General features: G+C 50.1%; 1 protein-coding gene across 1 annotated transcript in view; it reads left to right on the plus strand.

The window, feature by feature from the left end:
• Positions 1-15,948, plus strand: part of LOC140411525 (heme-binding protein 2-like) — a 131,023-nt gene that overhangs the window by 17,847 nt on the left and 97,228 nt on the right. The gene's annotated exons all lie outside the window — the stretch shown is intronic.

A 15,948-nucleotide genomic window follows, 5' to 3' on the forward strand; every position in this document is an offset into this window, starting at 1 on the left:
TTTCTGATGGTTGAGGGTGAATGTTTAATGGTTAATGGTGGTTGAGGGTGAATGTTTAATGGTTAATGGTGATTGAGGGTGACTGTTTAATGGTTAATGGCGGTTGAGGGTGAATGTTTAATGGTTAATGGTGGTTGAGGGTGAATGTTTAATGGTTAATGGTGGTTGAGGGTGAATGTTTAATGGTTTATGGTGGTTGAGGGTGAATGTTTAATGGTTTATGGTGGTTGAGGGTGAATGTTTAATGGGTAATGGTGATTGAGGGTGAATGTTTAATGGTTAATGGTGATTGAGGGTGAATGTTTAATGGTTTATGGTGGTTGAGGGTGAATGTTTAATGGTTAATGGTGGTTGAGGGTGAATGTTTAATGGTTAATGGTGGTTGAGGGTGAATGTTTAATGGTTAATGGTGGTTGAGGGTGAATGTTTAATGGTTTATGGTGATTGAGGGTGAATGTTTAATGGTTAATGGTGGTTGAGGGTGAATGTTTAATGGTTAATGGTGGTTGAGGGTGAATGTATAATGGTTAATGGTGGTTGAAGGTGAATGTTTAATGGTGAATGGTGGTTGAGGGTGAATGTTTAATGGTTAATGGTGGTTGAGGGTGAATGTATAATGGTTAATGGTGGTTGAAGGTGAATGTTTAATGGTGAATGGTGGTTGAGGGTGAATGTTTAATGCTTAATGGTGGTTGAGGGTGAATGTTTAATGGTTAATGGTGGTTGAGGGTGAATGTTTAATGGTTAATGGTGGTTGAGGGTGAATGTTTAATGGTTAATGGTGGTTGAGGGTGAATGTATAATGGTTAATGGTGGTTGAGGGTGAATGTTTAATCGTGAATGGTGGTTGAGGGTGAATGTTTAATGCTTAATGGTGGTTGAGGGTGAATGTTTAATGGTTAATGGTGGTTGAGGGTGAATGTTTAATGGTTAATGGTGGTTGAGGGTGAATGTTTAATGGTTTATGGTGGTTGAGGGTGTACAATGATGTTATGTATGGAAACTTTCAAAACAAGTTTGACAAATTACCATTTTTACATTAGACTTAGCAAAATTTAAACTCATGTGATGGAAGGGGACGCAGCACGGATCCAGAATTGATCCATTCATTGGTTGATTGATATTTATTGTCACATGTTACTCAGTACAGTGAAAAGTATTTTTCTGCGGCCAGGGGAACAAATGATACATCAACAAATAGTGATTGGTTACAGAGCAGAACAAGGCCAAACAAGAGCAGCATAGGTTGTCGTGAACAGTGGTATTACAGGGAACAGGCCAGTCCGAGGGGGAGTCGTTGAGGAGTCTTGTAGCTGTGGGGAATAAGCTGTTTCTATGTCTGGATGTCCGGGTCTTCAGACTTCTGTACCTTCTGCCTGATGGAAGGGTCTGGAAGAAGGCAATGCCTGGGTGGGAGGGGTCTCTGATAATGCTGCCTGCCTTCCTGAGGCAGCGGGAGGTGTAGACAGAATCAATGGGAGGGTGGCAAGCTGGTGTGATGCGTTGGGCTGAGTTCACCACACTCTGCAGTTTCTTGCGATCGTGGACTGAGCAGTTTCCATACCAGCTGTGATGCAACTGGATAGGATGCTCTCTATCGCACATCTGTAGAAGTTTGTGAGAGTTGATGCAGATATGCTGAATTTCTTTAGCTTCCGTAGGAAGTAGACACGTTGTTGGGCTTTCTTGACTGTTGCATCAACGTGAGTGGACCAGGGCAGACTGTTGGTGATGGTGACCCCCAGGAACTTAAAGCTATCGACCATCTGGTTTAGGGGCTGGTTGAGCACAGTGGGCTAAACAGCTGGCTTGTAATGCCAAACAAGACCAGCAACACGGGTTCAATTCCCATAAGGGCCTCCCCGAACAGATGCCGGAATGTGGCGACTAGGGGCTTTTCACAGTATCTTCATTGAAGCCTACTTGTGACAATAAGCCATTATTATTATCTCCACTTAAGAGCCAGTGATGCAGATGGGAGTGTGTGCCGTGCTGAGCTTCCTGCAGTCGCTGATCAGTTCCTTGGTCTTCCCAACATTTAGAGAGGGTGTTTTCGGTACACTATGCAACCAAGTGATCTCCCTCCTGTAGTCTGATTCGTCGTTGTTTGAGATACGGCCTGTCTCTCTCTGTGAGAGTGTTTGTCTCTCTCTGTGAGAGTGTTAGTCTCTCTCTGACTCTCTCTCTCTCCCTGCCTGTCTCTCTCTGTGAGAGTGTTAGTCTCTCTCTGTCTCTCTCTCCCTGTCTCTCTCTGTGAGACTGTTAGTCTCTCTCTGACTCTCTCTCCCTGCCTGTCTCTCTCTGTGAGATTGTTAGTCTCTCTCTGACTCTCTCTCCCTGCCTGTCTCTCTCTGAGAGAGTGTTAGTCTCTCTCTGACTCTCTCTCCCAGGCTGTCTCTCTCTGTGGGAGTGTTAGTCTCTCTCTGACTCTCTCTCCCTGCCTGTCTCTCTCTGAGAGAGTGTTAGTCTCTCTCTGACTCTCTCTCCCAGCCTGTCTCTGTCTGTGAGAGTGTTAGTCTCTCTCTGACGCTCTCTCCCTGCCTGTCACTCTCTGTGAGAATGTTAGTCTCTCTGACTCTCTCTCCCTGTCTCTCTCTGAGAGAGTGTTAGTCTCTCTCTGACTCTCTCTCCCTGCCTGTCTCTCTCTGTGAGAGTGTTAGTCTCTCTGACTCTCTCTCCCTGCCTGTCTCTCTCTGCGAGAGTGTTAGTCTCTCTCTGACTCTCTCTCCCTGCCTGTCTCTCTCTGTGAGAGTGTTAGTCTCTCTCTGACTCTCTCTCCCTGCCTGTCTATCTCTGTGAGAGTGTTAGTCTCTCTGACTCTCTCTCTCTGCCTGTCTCTCTGTGAGAGTGTTAGTCTCTCTCTCCCTGTCTCTTTCTGTGAGTGTTAGTCTCTCTGACTCTCTCTCCCTGCCTGTCTCTCTCTGTGAGATTGTTAGTCTCTCTCTGACTCTCTCTCCCTGCCTGTCTCTCTCTGCGAGAGTGTTAGTCTCTCTCTGACTCTCTCTCCCTGCCTGTCTCTCTCTGTGAGAGTGTTAGTCTCTCTCTGACTCTCTACCTGCCTGTCTCTCTCTGTGAGAGTGTTAGTCTCTCTCTGACTCTCTCTCCCTGCCTGTCTCTTTCTGTGAGAGTGTCAGTCTCTCTCTGACTCTCTCTCTCTGCCTGTCTCTCTCTGTGAGAGTGTTAGTCTCTCTCTGACTCTCTCTCCCTGCCTGTCTCTCTCTGTGAGAGTGTTAGTCTCTCTCTGACTCTCTACCTGCCTGTCTCTCTCTGTGAGAGTGTTAGTCTCTCTCTGACTCTCTCTCCCTGCCTGTCTCTTTCTGTGAGAGTGTCAGTCTCTCTCTGACTCTCTCTCTCTGCCTGTCTCTCTCTGTGAGAGTGTTAGTCTCTCTCTGTCTCTCTCTCCCTGCCTGTCTCTCTCTGTGAGAGTGTTAGTCTCTCTGACTCTCTCTCCCTGCCTGTCTCTCTCTGTGAGACTGTTAGTCTCTCTCTGACTCTCTCCCTGCCTGTCTCTCTCTGTGAGAGTGTTAGTCTCTCTCTGACTCTCTCTCCCTGCCTGTCTCTTTCTGTGAGAGTGTCAGTCTCTCTCTGACTCTCTCTCTCTGCCTGTCTCTCTCTGTGAGAGTGTTAGTCTCTCTCTGTCTCTCTCTCCCTGCCTGTCTCTCTGAGAGAGTGTTAGTCTCTCTTACTCTCTCTCCCTGCCTGTCTCTCTCTGTGAGAGTGTTAGTCTCTCTTTGACTCTTTCTCCCTGCCTGCCTCTCTCTGAGAGAGTGTTAGTCTCTCTCTGACTCTCTCTCCCTGCCTGTCTCTCTCTGTGAGAGAGTTAGTCTCTCTGACTCTGTCTCGCTGCCTGTCTCTCTCTGTGTGAGTGATAGTCTCTCTCTGACTCTCTCTCCCTCCCTGTCTCTCTCTGTGAGAGTGTTAGTCTCTCTCTGACTCTCTACCTGCCTGTCTCTCTCTGTGAGAGTGTTAGTCTCTCTCTGACTCTCTCTCCCTGCCTGTCTCTTTCTGTGAGAGTGTCAGTCTCTCTCTGACTCTCTCTCTCTGCCTGTCTCTCTCTGTGAGAGTGTTAGTCTCTCTCTGTCTCTCTCTCCCTGCCTGTCTCTCTCTGTGAGAGTGTTAGTCTCTCTGACTCTCTCTCCCTGCCTGTCTCTCTCTGTGAGAGTGTTAGTCTCTCTCTGACTCTCTCCCTGCCTGTCTCTCTCTGTGAGAGTGTTAGTCTCTCTCTGACTCTCTCTCCCTGCCTGTCTCTTTCTGTGAGAGTGTCAGTCTCTCTCTGACTCTCTCTCTCTGCCTGTCTCTCTCTGTGAGAGTGTTAGTCTCTCTCTGTCTCTCTCTCCCTGCCTGTCTCTCTGAGAGAGTGTTAGTCTCTCTTACTCTCTCTCCCTGCCTGTCTCTCTCTGTGAGAGTGTTAGTCTCTCTTTGACTCTTTCTCCCTGCCTGCCTCTCTCTGAGAGAGTGTTAGTCTCTCTCTGACTCTCTCTCCCTGCCTGTCTCTCTCTGTGAGAGAGTTAGTCTCTCTGACTCTGTCTCGCTGCCTGTCTCTCTCTGTGTGAGTGATAGTCTCTCTCTGACTCTCTCTCCCTCCCTGTCTCTCTCTGTGAGAGTGTTAGTCTCTCTCTGTCTCTCTCTCCCTGCCTGTCTCTCTCTGTGAGAGTGTTAGTCTCTCTGACTCTCTCTCCCTGCCTGTCTCTCTCTGTGAGATTGTTAGTCTCTCTCTGACTCTCTCTCCCTGCCTGTCTCTCTCTGCGAGAGTGTTAGTCTCTCTCTGACTCTCTCTCCCTGCCTGTCTCTCTCTGTGAGAGTGTTAGTCTCTCTCTGACTCTCTCTCCCTGCCTGTCTCTCTCTGTGAGAGTGTTAGTCTCTCTGACTCTCTCTCCCTGCCTGTCTCTCTCTGTGAGAGTGTTAGTCACTCTCTGACTCTCTCCCTGCCTGTCTCTCTCTGACTCTCTCTCCCTGCCTGTCTCTTTCTGTGAGAGTGTCAGTCTCTCTCTGACTCTCTCTCTCTGCCTGTCTCTCTCTGTGAGAGTGTTAGTCTCTCTCTGTCTCTCTCTCCCTGCCTGTCTCTCTGAGAGAGTGTTAGTCTCTCTTACTCTCTCTCCCTGCCTGTCTCTCTCTGTGAGAGTGTTAATCTCTCTTTGACTCTTTCTCCCTGCCTGCCTCTCTCTGAGAGAGTGTTAGTCTCTCTCTGACGCTCTCTCCCTGCCTGTCTCTCTCTGTGAGACTGTTAGTCTCTCTCTGTCTCTCTCTCCCTGTCTCTCTCTGTGAGACTGTTAGTCTCTGTCTGACTCTCTCACCCTGCCTGTCTCTCTCTGTGAGAGTGTTAGTCTCTCTCTGTCTCTCTCTGCCTGCCTGTCTCTCTCTGTGAGATTGTTAGTCTCTCTCTGACTCTCTCTCCCTGCCTGTCTCTCTCTGTGAGAGTGTTAGTCTCTCTCTGACTCTCTCTCCCTGCCTGTCTCTTTCTGTGAGAGTGTCAGTCTCTCTCTGACTCTCTCTCTTTGCCTGTCTCTCTCTGTGAGAGTGTTAGTCTCTCTCTGTCTCTCTCTCCCTGCCTGTCTCTCTCTGTGAGAGTGTTAGTCTCTCTGACTCTCTCTCCCTGCCTGTCTCTCTCTGTGAGAGTGTTAGTCTCTCTCTGACTCTCTCTCCCTGCCTGTCTCTTTCTGTGAGAGTGTCAGTCTCTCTCTGACTCTCTCTCTCTGCCTGTCTCTCTCTGTGAGAGTGTTAGTCTCTCTCTGTCCCTCTCTCCCTGCCTGTCTCTCTGAGAGAGTGTTAGTCTCTCTGACTCTCTCTCCCTGTCTCTCTCTGCGAGAGTGTTAGTCTCTTTCTTACTCTCTCTCCCTGCCTGTCTCTCTCTGTGAGAGTGTTAGTCTCTCTTTGACTCTTTCTCCCTGCCTGCCTCTCTCTGAGAGAGTGTTAGTCTCTCTCTGACTCTCTCTCCCTGTGATGTATTAAATTGATGCGCTAAGCGTCAAGAACCACAAAGCCATGTGAGACTTTAACTCAGGCTTTAATATACTACATGGGAGGCTTACCCGACACAGACGACCCCAGAAAGAATGGGGGCTGTCCCAGAAGAGGTTCTTATACTGACTCCCGGGGGAGTGGCTAAGGCGGAGCTCTCCGTGGCCAGGTCGGGTTACCTACCAGTGACCGAACCTCTGCAGAGCTACAGTACAATACACAGTATTACAGGGCCACGTTACGCACAACTATTATATACTATGTACAATGGTAGGGAGGTACAGTGGTGTATCACCACACCCTGCCTGTCTCTCTCTGTGAGAGAGTTAGTCTCTCTGACTCTGTCTCGCTGCCTGTCTCTCTCTGTGTGAGTGATAGTCTCTCTCTGACTCTCTCTCCCTCCCTGTCTCTCTCTGTGAGAGTGTTAGTCTCTCTCTGTCTCTCTCTCCCTGCCTGTCTCTCTCTGTGAGAGTGTTAGTCTCTCTGACTCTCTCTCCCTGCCTGTCTCTCTCTGTGAGATTCTTAGACTCTCTCTGACTCTCTCTCCCTGCCTGTCTCTCTCTGCGAGAGTGTTAGTCTCTCTCTGACTCTCTCTCCCTGCCTGTCTCTCTCTGTGAGAGTGTTAGCCTCTCTCTGACTCTCTCTCTCTGCCTGTCTCTCTCTGTGAGAGTGTTAGTCTCTCTCTGACTCTCTCCCTGCCTGTCTCTCTCTGTGAGAGTGTTAGTCTCTCTCTGACTCTCTCTCCCTGCCTGTCTCTTTCTGTGAGAGTGTCAGTCTGTCTCTGACTCTCTCTCTCTGCCTGTCTCTCTCTGTGAGAGTGTTAGTCTCTCTCTGTCTCTCTCTCCCTGCCTGTCTCTCTGAGAGAGTGTTAGTCTCTCTTACTCTCTCTCCCTGCCTGTCTCTCTCTGTGAGAGTGTTAGTCTCTCTTTGACTCTTTCTCCCTGCCTGCCTCTCTCTGAGAGAGTGTTAGTCTCTCTCTGACTCTCTCTCTCTGCCTGTCGCTCTGTGAGAGTGTTAGTCTCTCTCGGACTCTTTCTCCCTGCCTGCCTCTCTCTGAGAGAGTGTTAGTCTCTCTCTGACTCTCTCTCTCTGCCTGTCTCTCTGTGAGAGTGTTAGTCTCTCTCGGACTCTCTCTCCCTGTCTCACTCTGTGAGAGTGTTACTCTCTCTCTGTCTCTCTCTCCCTGCCTGTCTCTCTTTGTGAGAGAGTTAGTCTCTCTCTGACTCTCTCTCCCTGCCTGTCTCTCTTTGTGAGAGAGTTAGTCTCTCTCTGTCCCTCTTTCTCTGTGAGAGTGTTAGTCTCTCTCGGTCTCTCTCTCTGCCTGTCTCTCTCTGTGAGTGTGTTAGTCTCTCTCTGACTCTCTCTCCCTGTCTCTCTGAGTGAGTGTTAGTCTCAATCTGACTCTCTCTCCCTGCCTGTCTCTCTCTGTGAGAGTGTTATTCTCTCTCTGACTCTCTCTGTGTGTTAGTCTCTCTGACTCTCTCTCCCTGCCTGTCTCTCTCTGTGAGAGTGTTAGTCTCTCTCTGACTCTCTCTGCCTGTCTCTCTCTGTGAGAGTGTTAGTCTCTCTCTGACTCTCTCTCCCTGCCTGTCTCTCTCTGTGAGAGTGTTAGTCTCTGTCTGACTCTCTCTCCCTGCCTGTCTCTCTCTGAGAGAGTGTTAGTCTCTCTCTGACTCTCTCTCCCTGCCTGTCTCTCTCTGTGGAAGTGTTAGTCTCTCTCTAACACTCTCTCCCTGCCTGTCTCTCTCTGTGAGAGTGTTAGCCTCTCTCTGACTCTCTCCCTGTCTCTCTGAGAGAGTGTTAGTCTCTCTCTGACTCTCTCTCCCTGCCTGTCTCTCTCTGTGGAAGTGTTAGTCTCTGTCTGGCTCTCTCTCCCTGCCTGTCTCTCTCTGTGAGATTGTTAGTCTCTCTCTGACTCTCTCTCCCTGCCTGTCTCTCTCTGAGAGAGTGTTAGTCTCTCTCTGACTCTCTCTCCCTGCCTGTCTCTCTCTGTGGAAGTGTTAGTCTCTCTCTGACGCTCTCTCCCTGCCTGTCTCTCTCTGTGAGAGTGTTAGTCTCTCTGACTCTCTCTCCCTGTCACTCATTGAGAGAGTGTTAGTCTCTCTCTGACTCTCTCTCCCTGCCTGTCTCTCTCTGTGAGAGAGTTAGTCTCTCTGACTCTCTCTCCCTGCCTGTCTCTCTCTGAGAGAGTGTTAGTCTCTCTCTGACTCTCTCTCTCTCCCTGTCTCTCTCTGTGAGAGTGTTAGTCTCTCTCTGACTCTCTCTCCCTGCCTGTCATCTCTGTGAGAGTGTTAGTCTCTCTGACTCTCTCTCCCTGTCTCTCTCTGTGAGAGTGTTAGTCTCTCTCTGACTCTCTCTCCCTGCCTGTCTCTCTCTGTGAGAGTGTTAGTCTCTCTCTGACTCTCTCTCCCTGTCTCTCTCTGTGAGATTGTTAGTCTCTCTCTGACTCTCTCTCCCTGCCTGTCTCTCTGTGAGAGTGTTAGTCTCTCTGACTCTCTCTTCCCGTCTCTCTGTGAGTGTTAGCCTCTCTCTGACTCTCTCTCCCTGCCTGTCTCTCTCTGTGAGAGTGTTAGTCTCTCTGACTCTGTCTCCCTGTCTCTCTGTGAGAGTGGTAGTCTCTCTCTGTCTCTCTCTCCCTTCCTGTCTCTCTCTGTGAGAGTGTTAGTCTCTGTCTGACTCTCTCTCCCTGCCTGTCTCTGTCTGTGAGAGTGTTAGTCTCTCACTGACGCTCTCTCCCTGCCTGTCTCTCTCTGTGGGAGTGGTAGTCTCTCTCTGACGCTCTCTCCCTGCCTGTCTCTCTCTGTGAGAATGTTAGTCTCTCTGACTCACTCTCCCTGTCTCTCTGTGTGAGTGTTAGTCTCTCTCTGACTCTCTCTCCCTCCCTGTCTCTCTCTGTGAGAGTGTTCGTCTCTCTCGGACTCTTTCTCCCTGCCTGCCTCTCTCTGAGAGAGTGTTAGTCTCTCTCTGACTCTCTCTCTCTGCCTGTCTCTCTGTGAGAGTGTTAGTCTCTCTCGGACTCTCTCTCCCTGTCTCACTCTGTGAGAGTGTTACTCTCTCTCTGTCTCTCTCTCCCTGCCTGTCTCTCTTTGTGAGAGAGTTAGTCTCTCTCTGACTCTCTCTCCCTGCCTGTCTCTCTTTGTGAGAGAGTTAGTCTCTCTCTGTCCCTCTTTCTCTGTGAGAGTGTTAGTCTCTCTCGGTCTCTCTCTCTGTCTGTCTCTCTCTGTGAGTCTGTTAGTCTCTCTCTGACTCTCTCTCCCTGTCTCTCTGAGTGAGTGTTAGTCTCAATCTGACTCTCTCTCCCTGCCTGTCTCTCTCTGTGAGAGTGTTATTCTCTCTCTGACTCTCTCTGTGTGTTAGTCTCTCTGACTCTCTCTCCCTGCCTGTCTCTCTCTGTGAGAGTGTTAGTCTCTCTCTGACTCTCTCTGCCTGTCTCTCTCTGTGAGAATGTTAGTCTCTCTCTGACTCTCTCTCCCTGCCTGTCTCTCTCTGTGAGAGTGTTAGTCTCTGTCTGACTCTCTCACCCTGCCTGTCTCTCTCTGTGAGATTGTTAGTCTCTCTCTGACTCTCTCTCCCTGCCTGTCTCTCTCTGTGGAAGTGTTAGTCTCTCTCTAACACTCTCTCCCTGCCTGTCTCTCTCTGTGAGAGTGTTAGCCTCTCTCTGACTCTCTCCCTGTCTCTCTGAGAGAGTGTTAGTCTCTCTCTGACTCTCTCTCCCTGCCTGTCTCTCTCTGTGGAAGTGTTCGTCTCTGTCTGGCTCTCTCTCCCTGCCTGTCTCTCTCTGTGGAAGTGTTAGTCTCTCTCTGACTCTCTCTCCCTGCCTGTCTCTCTCTGTGGAAGTGTTAGTCTCTCTCTAACACTCTCTCCCTGCCTGTCTCTCTCTGTGGAAGTGTTAGTCTCTCTCTGACGCTCTCTCCCTGCCTGTCTCTCTCTGTGAGAATGTTAGTCTCTCTGACTCTCTCTCCCTGTCACTCATTGAGAGAGTGTTAGTCTCTCTCTGACTCTCTCCCTCTCCCTGTCTCTCTCTGTGAGAGAGTTAGTCTCTCTGACTCTGTCTCCCTGCCTGTCTCTCTCTGTGTGAATGATAGTCTCTCTCTGACTCTCTCTCCCTCCCTGTCTCTCTCTGTGAGAGTGTTAGTCTCTCTCTGACTCTCTCTCTCTCCCTGTCTCTCTCTGTGAGAGTGTTAGTCTCTCTCTGACTCTCTCTCCCTGCCTGTCATCTCTGTGAGAGTGTTAGTCTCTCTGACTCTCTCTCCCTGTCTCTCTCTGTGAGAGTGTTAGTCTCTCTCTGACTCTCTCTCCCTGTCTCTCTCTGTGAGATTGTTAGTCTCTCTCTGACTCTCTCTCCCTGCCTGTCTCTCTGTGAGAGTGTTAGTCTCTCTGACTCTCTCTTCCCGTCTCTCTGTGAGTGTTAGTCTCTCTCTGACTCTCTCTCCCTGCCTGTCTCTCTCTGTGAGAGTGTTAGTCTCTCTGACTCTGTCTCCCTGTCTCTCTGTGAGAGTGGTAGTCTCTCTCTGTCTCTCTCTCCCTTCCTGTCTCTCTCTGTGAGAGTGTTAGTCTCTGTCTGACTCTGTCTCCCTGCCTGTCTCTCTCTGTGAGATTGTTAGTCTCTCTCTGACTCTCTCTCCCTGCCTGTCTCTCTCTGAGAGAGTGGTAGTCTCTCTCTGACGCTCTCTCCCTGCCTGTCTCTCTCTGTGGGAGTGGTAGTCTCTCTCTGACGCTCTCTCCCTGCCTGTCTCTCTCTGTGAGAATGTTAGTCTCTCTGACTCTCTCTCCCTGTCTCTCTCTGAGAGAGTGTTAGTCTCTCTCTGACTCTCTGTCCCTGCCTGTCTCTCTCTATGAGAGAGTTAGTCTCTCTGACTCTGTCTCCCTGCCTGTCTCTCTCTGTGTGAGTGATAGTCTCTCTCTGACTCTCTCTCCCTCCCTGTCTCTCTCTGTGAGAGTGTTAGTCTCTCTCTCCCTGCCTGTCTCTCTCTGTGAGAGTGTTAGTCTCTCTCTGACTCTCTCTCCCTGCCTGTCTCTCTCTGTGAGAGTGTTAGTCTCTCTCTGACTCTCTCTCCCTGCCTGTCATCTCTGTGAGAGTGTTAGTCTCTCTCTGACTCTCTCTCCCTGCCTGTCATCTCTGTGAGAGTGTTAGTCTCTCTGACTCTCTCTCCCTGTCTCGCTCTGTGAGAGTGTTAGTCTCTCTCTGACTCTCTCTCCCTGCCTGTCTCTCTCTGTGAGAGTGTTAGTCTCTCTGACTCTCTCTCCCTGTCTCTCTGTGAGAGTGTTAGTCACTCTCTGTCTCTCTCTCCCTTCCTGTCTCTCTCTGTGAGAGTGTTAGTCTCTCTGACTCACTCTCCCTGTCTCTCTGTGTAAGTGTTAGTCTCTCTCTGACTCTCTCTCCCTCCCTGTCTCTCTCTATGAGAGTGTTAGTCTCTCTCTGTCTCTCTCTCCCTGCCTGTCTCTCTCTGTGAGAGTGTTAGTCTCTCTTTGACTCTCTCTCCCTGCCTGTCTCTCTCTGTGAGATTGTTAGTCTCTCTCTCTGACTCTCTCTCCCTGCCTGTCTCTCTGAGAGAGTGTTAGTCTCTCTCTGACTCTCTGTCCCTGCTTGTCTCTCTCTGTGAGAGTGTTAGTCTCTCTGACTCTCTCCCTGTCTCTCTGTGAGAGTGTTAGTCACTCTCTGTCTCTCTCTCCCTTCCTGTCTCTCTCTGTGAGAGTGTTAGTCTCTCTGACTCTCTCTCCCTGTCTCTCTGTGAGAGTGTTGGTCTCTCTCTGACTCTCTCTCCCTCCCTGTCTCTCTCTGTCAGAGTGTTAGTCTCTCTCTGTCTCTCTCGCCCTGCCTGTCTCTCTCTGTGAGAGTGTTAGTCTCTCTGACTCTCTCTCCCTGCCTGTCTCGCTCTGCGAGAGTGTTAGTCTCTCTCTGACTCTCTCTACCTGCCTGTCTCTCTCTCTGAGAGTGTTAGTCTCTCTCTGACTCTCTCTCTCTGCCTGTCTCTCTGTGAGAGTGTTAGTCTCTCTCTGACTCTCTCTCCCTGCCTGTCTCACTCAGTAAGAGTGTTAGTCTCTCTGACTCTCACTCCCTGCCTGTCTCTCTGTGAGAGTGTTAGTCTCTCTCTGACTCTCTCTCCCTGCCTGTCTCACTCAGTAAGAGTGTTAGTCTCTCTGACTCTCACTCCCTGCCTGTCTCTCTCTGTGAGAGTGTTAGTCTCTCTGACTCTCTCTCCCTGTCTCTCTGTGAGAGTGTTAGTCACTCTCTGTCTCTCTCTCCCTTCCTGTCTCTCTCTGTGAGAGTGTTAGTCTCTCTGACTCACTCTCCCTGTCTCTCTGTGTGAGTGTTAGTCTCTCTCTGACTCTCTCTCCCTCCCTGTCTCTCTCTGTGAGAGTGTTAGTCTCTCTCGGACTCTTTCTCCCTGCCTGCCTCTCTCTGAGAGAGTGTTAGTCTCTCTCTGACTCTCTCTCTCTGCCTGTCTCTCTGTGAGAGTGTTAGTCTCTCTCGGACTCTCTCTCCCTGTCTCACTCTGTGAGAGTGTTACTCTCTCTCTGTCTCTCTTTCCCTGCCTGTCTCTCTTTGTGAGAGAGTTAGTCTCTCTCTGACTCTCTCTCCCTGCCTGTCTCTCTTTGTGAGAGAGTTAGTCTCTCTCTGTCCCTCTTTCTCTGTGAGAGTGTTAGTCTCTCTCGGTCTCTCTCTCTGTCTGTCTCTCTCTGTGAGTGTGTTAGTCTCACTCTGACTCTCTCTCCCTGTCTCTCTGAGTGAGTGTTAGTCTCAATCTGACTCTCTCTCCCTGCCTGTCTCTCTCTGTGAGAGTGTTATTCTCTCTCTGACTCTCTCTGTGTGTTAGTCTCTCTGACTCTCTCTCCCTGCCTGTCTCTCTTTGTGAGAGAGTTAGTCTCTCTCTGACTCTCTCTCCCTGCCTGTCTCTCTTTGTGAGAGAGTTAGTCTCTCTCTGTCCCTCTTTCTCTGTGAGAGTGTTAGTCTCTCTCGGTCTCTCTCTCTGTCTGTCTCTCTCTGTGAGTGTGTTAGTCTCTCTCTGACTCTCTCTGCCTGTCTCTCTCTGTGAGAGTGTTAGTCTCTCTGACGCTCTCTCCCTGCCTGTCTCTCTCTGTGAGACTGTTAGTCTCTGTCTGACTCTCTCTCCCTGCCTGTCTCTCTCTGTGAGAGAGTTAGTCTCTCTCTGACTCTCTCTCCCTGCCTGCCTCTCTCTGAGAGAGTGTTAGTCTCTCTCTGACTCTCTCTCCCTGCCTGTCTCTCTCTGTGGAAGTGTTAGTCTCTCTCTAACACTCTCTCCCTGCCTGTCTCTCTCTGTGAGAGTGTTAGCCTCTCTTTGACTCTCTCCCTGTCTCTCTGAGAGAGTGTTAGTCTCTCTCTGACTCTCTCTCCCTGCCTGTCTCTCTCTGTGGAAGTGTTAGTCTCTGTCTGGCTCTCTCTCCCTGCCTGTCTCTCTCTGTGAGATTGTTAGTCTCTCTCTGACTCTCTCTCCCTGCCTGTCTCTCTCTGAGAGAGTGTTAGTCTCTCTCTGACTCTCTCTCCCTGCCTGTCTCTCTCTGTGGAAGTGTTAGTCTCTCTCTGACGCTCTCTCCCTGCCTGTCTCTCTCTGTGAGAATGTTAGTCTCTCTGACTCTCTCTCCCTGTCTCTCTCTGTGAGAATGTTAGTCTCTCTCTGACTCTCTCTCCCTGTCACTCATTGAGAGAGTGTTAGTCTCTCTCTGACTCTCTCTCCCTGCCTGTCTCTCTCTGTGAGAGAGTTAGTCTCTCTGACTCTGTCTCCCTGCCTGTCTCTCTCTGTGTGAATGATAGTCTCTCTCTGACTCTCTCTCCCTCCCTGTCTCTCTCTGTGAGAGTGTTAGTCTCTCTCTGACTCTCTCTCTCTCCCTGTCTCTCTCTGTGAGAGTGTTAGTCTCTCTCTGACTCTCTCTCCCTGCCTGTCGCTCTCTGTGAGAGTGTTAGTCTCTCTGACTCTCTCTCCCTGTCTCTCTCTGTGAGAGTGTTAGTCTCTCTCTGACTCTCTCTCCCTGCCTGTCGCTCTCTGTGAGAGTGTTAGTCTCTCTCTGACTCTCTCTCCCTGTCTCTCTCTGTGAGATTGTTAGTCTCTCTCTGACTCTCTCTCCCTGCCTGTCTCTCTGTGAGAGTGTTAGTCTCTCACGGACTCTCTCTCCCTGCCTGTCCCTCTGAGAGAGTGTTAGTCTCTCTCTGACTCTCTCCCTGCCTGTCTCTCTCTGTGAGAGTGTTAGTCTCTCACGGACTCTCTCTCCCTGCCTGTCTCTCTCTGTGAGAGTGTTAGTCTCTCTCTGACTCTCTCTCCCCGCCTGTCTCTCTCTGTGTGAGTGTTAGTCTCTGTCTGACTCTCTCTCCCTGCCTGTCTCTCTCTGTGAGAGTGGTAGTCTCTCTCTGACGCTCTCTCCCTGCCTGTCTCTCTCTGAGAGAGTGGTAGTCTCTCTCTGACTCTCTCTCCCTGCCTGTCTCTCTCTGTGAGAATGTTAGTCTCTCTGACTCTCTCTCCCTGTCTCTCTCTGAGAGAGTGTTAGTCTCTCTCTGACTCTCTGTCCCTGCCTGTCTCTCTCTGTGAGAGAGTTAGTCTCTCTGACTCTGTCTCCCTGCCTGTCTCTCTCTGTGTGAGTGATAGTCTCTCTCTGACTCTCTCTCCCTCCCTGTCTCTCTCTGAGAGAGTGTTAGTCTCTCTCTGACTCTCTCTCCCTGCCTGTCTCTCTCTGTGAGAGTGTTAGTCTCTCTCTGACTCTCTCTCCCTGCCTGTCATCTCTGTGAGAGTGTTAGTCTCTCTCTGACTCTCTCTCCCTGCCTGTCATCTCTGTGAGAGTGTTAGTCTCTCTGACTCTCTCTCCCTGTCTCTCTCTGTGAGAGTGTCAGTCTCTCTCTGACTCTCTCTCCCTGCTTGTCTCTCTGTGAGAGTGTTTGTCTCTCTCTGACTCTCTCTCCCTGCCTGTCTCTCTGTGAGAGTGTTAGTCACTCTCTGTCTCTCTCTCCCTTCCTGTCTCTCTCTGTGAGAGTGTTAGTCTCTCTGACTCACTCTCCCTGTCTCTCTGTGTGAGTGTTAGTCTCTCTCTGACTCTCTCTCCCTCCCTGTCTCTCTCTATGAGAGTGTTAGTCTCTCTTTGACTCTCTCTCCCTGCCTGTCTCTCTCTGTGAGATTGTTAGTCTCTCTCTCTGACTCTCTCTCCCTGCCTGTCTCTCTGAGAGAGTGTTAGTCTCTCTCTGACTCTCTCTCCCTGCTTGTCTCTCTCTGTGAGAGTGTTAGTCTCTCTGACTCTCTCCCTGTCTCTCTGTGAGAGTGTTAGTCACTCTCTGTCTCTCTCTCCCTTCCTGTCTCTCTCTGTGAGAGTGTTAGTCTCTCTGACTCTCTCCCTGTCTCTCTGTGAGAGTGTTAGTCACTCTCTGACTCTCTCTCCCTACCTGTCTCTCTCTGTGAGAGTGTTAGTCTCTCTGACTCTCTCTCCCTGCCTGTCTCTCTCTGCGAGAGTGTTAGTCTCTCTCTGACTCTCTCTACCTGCCTGTCTCTCTCTCTGAGAGTGTTAGTCTCTCTCTGACTCTCTCTCTCTGCCTGTCTCTCTGTGAGAGTGTTAGTCTCTCTCTGACTCTCTCTCCCTGCCTGTCTCACTCAGTAAGAGTGTTAGTCTCTCTGACTCTCACTCCCTGCCTGTCTCTCTCTGTGAGAGTGTTAGTCTCTCTCTGACTCTCTCTCCCAGCCTGTCTCTCTCTGTGGGAGTGTTAGACTCTCTCTGACTCTCTCTCCCTGCCTGTCTCTCTCTGTGAGAGTGTTAGTCTCTCTCTGACTCTCTCTCCCTGCCTGTCTCTCTCTGTGAGAGTGTCAGTCTCTCTCTGTCTCTCTCTCCCTGTCTGTCTCTGTGAGAGTGTGTTAGTCTCTCTCTGTCTCTCTCTCCCTGCCTGTCTCTCTGAGAGAGTGTTAGTCTCTCTCACTCTCTCTCCCTGTCTCTTTCTGTGAGAATGTTAGTCTCTCTCTGACTCCCTCTCCCTGCCTGTCTCTCTGTGAGAGTGTT

The sequence above is a fragment of the Scyliorhinus torazame genome, chromosome 4 (genome assembly GCF_047496885.1).
Source record: "Scyliorhinus torazame isolate Kashiwa2021f chromosome 4, sScyTor2.1, whole genome shotgun sequence".
Taxonomy (NCBI): Eukaryota; Metazoa; Chordata; class Chondrichthyes; order Carcharhiniformes; family Scyliorhinidae; genus Scyliorhinus; species Scyliorhinus torazame.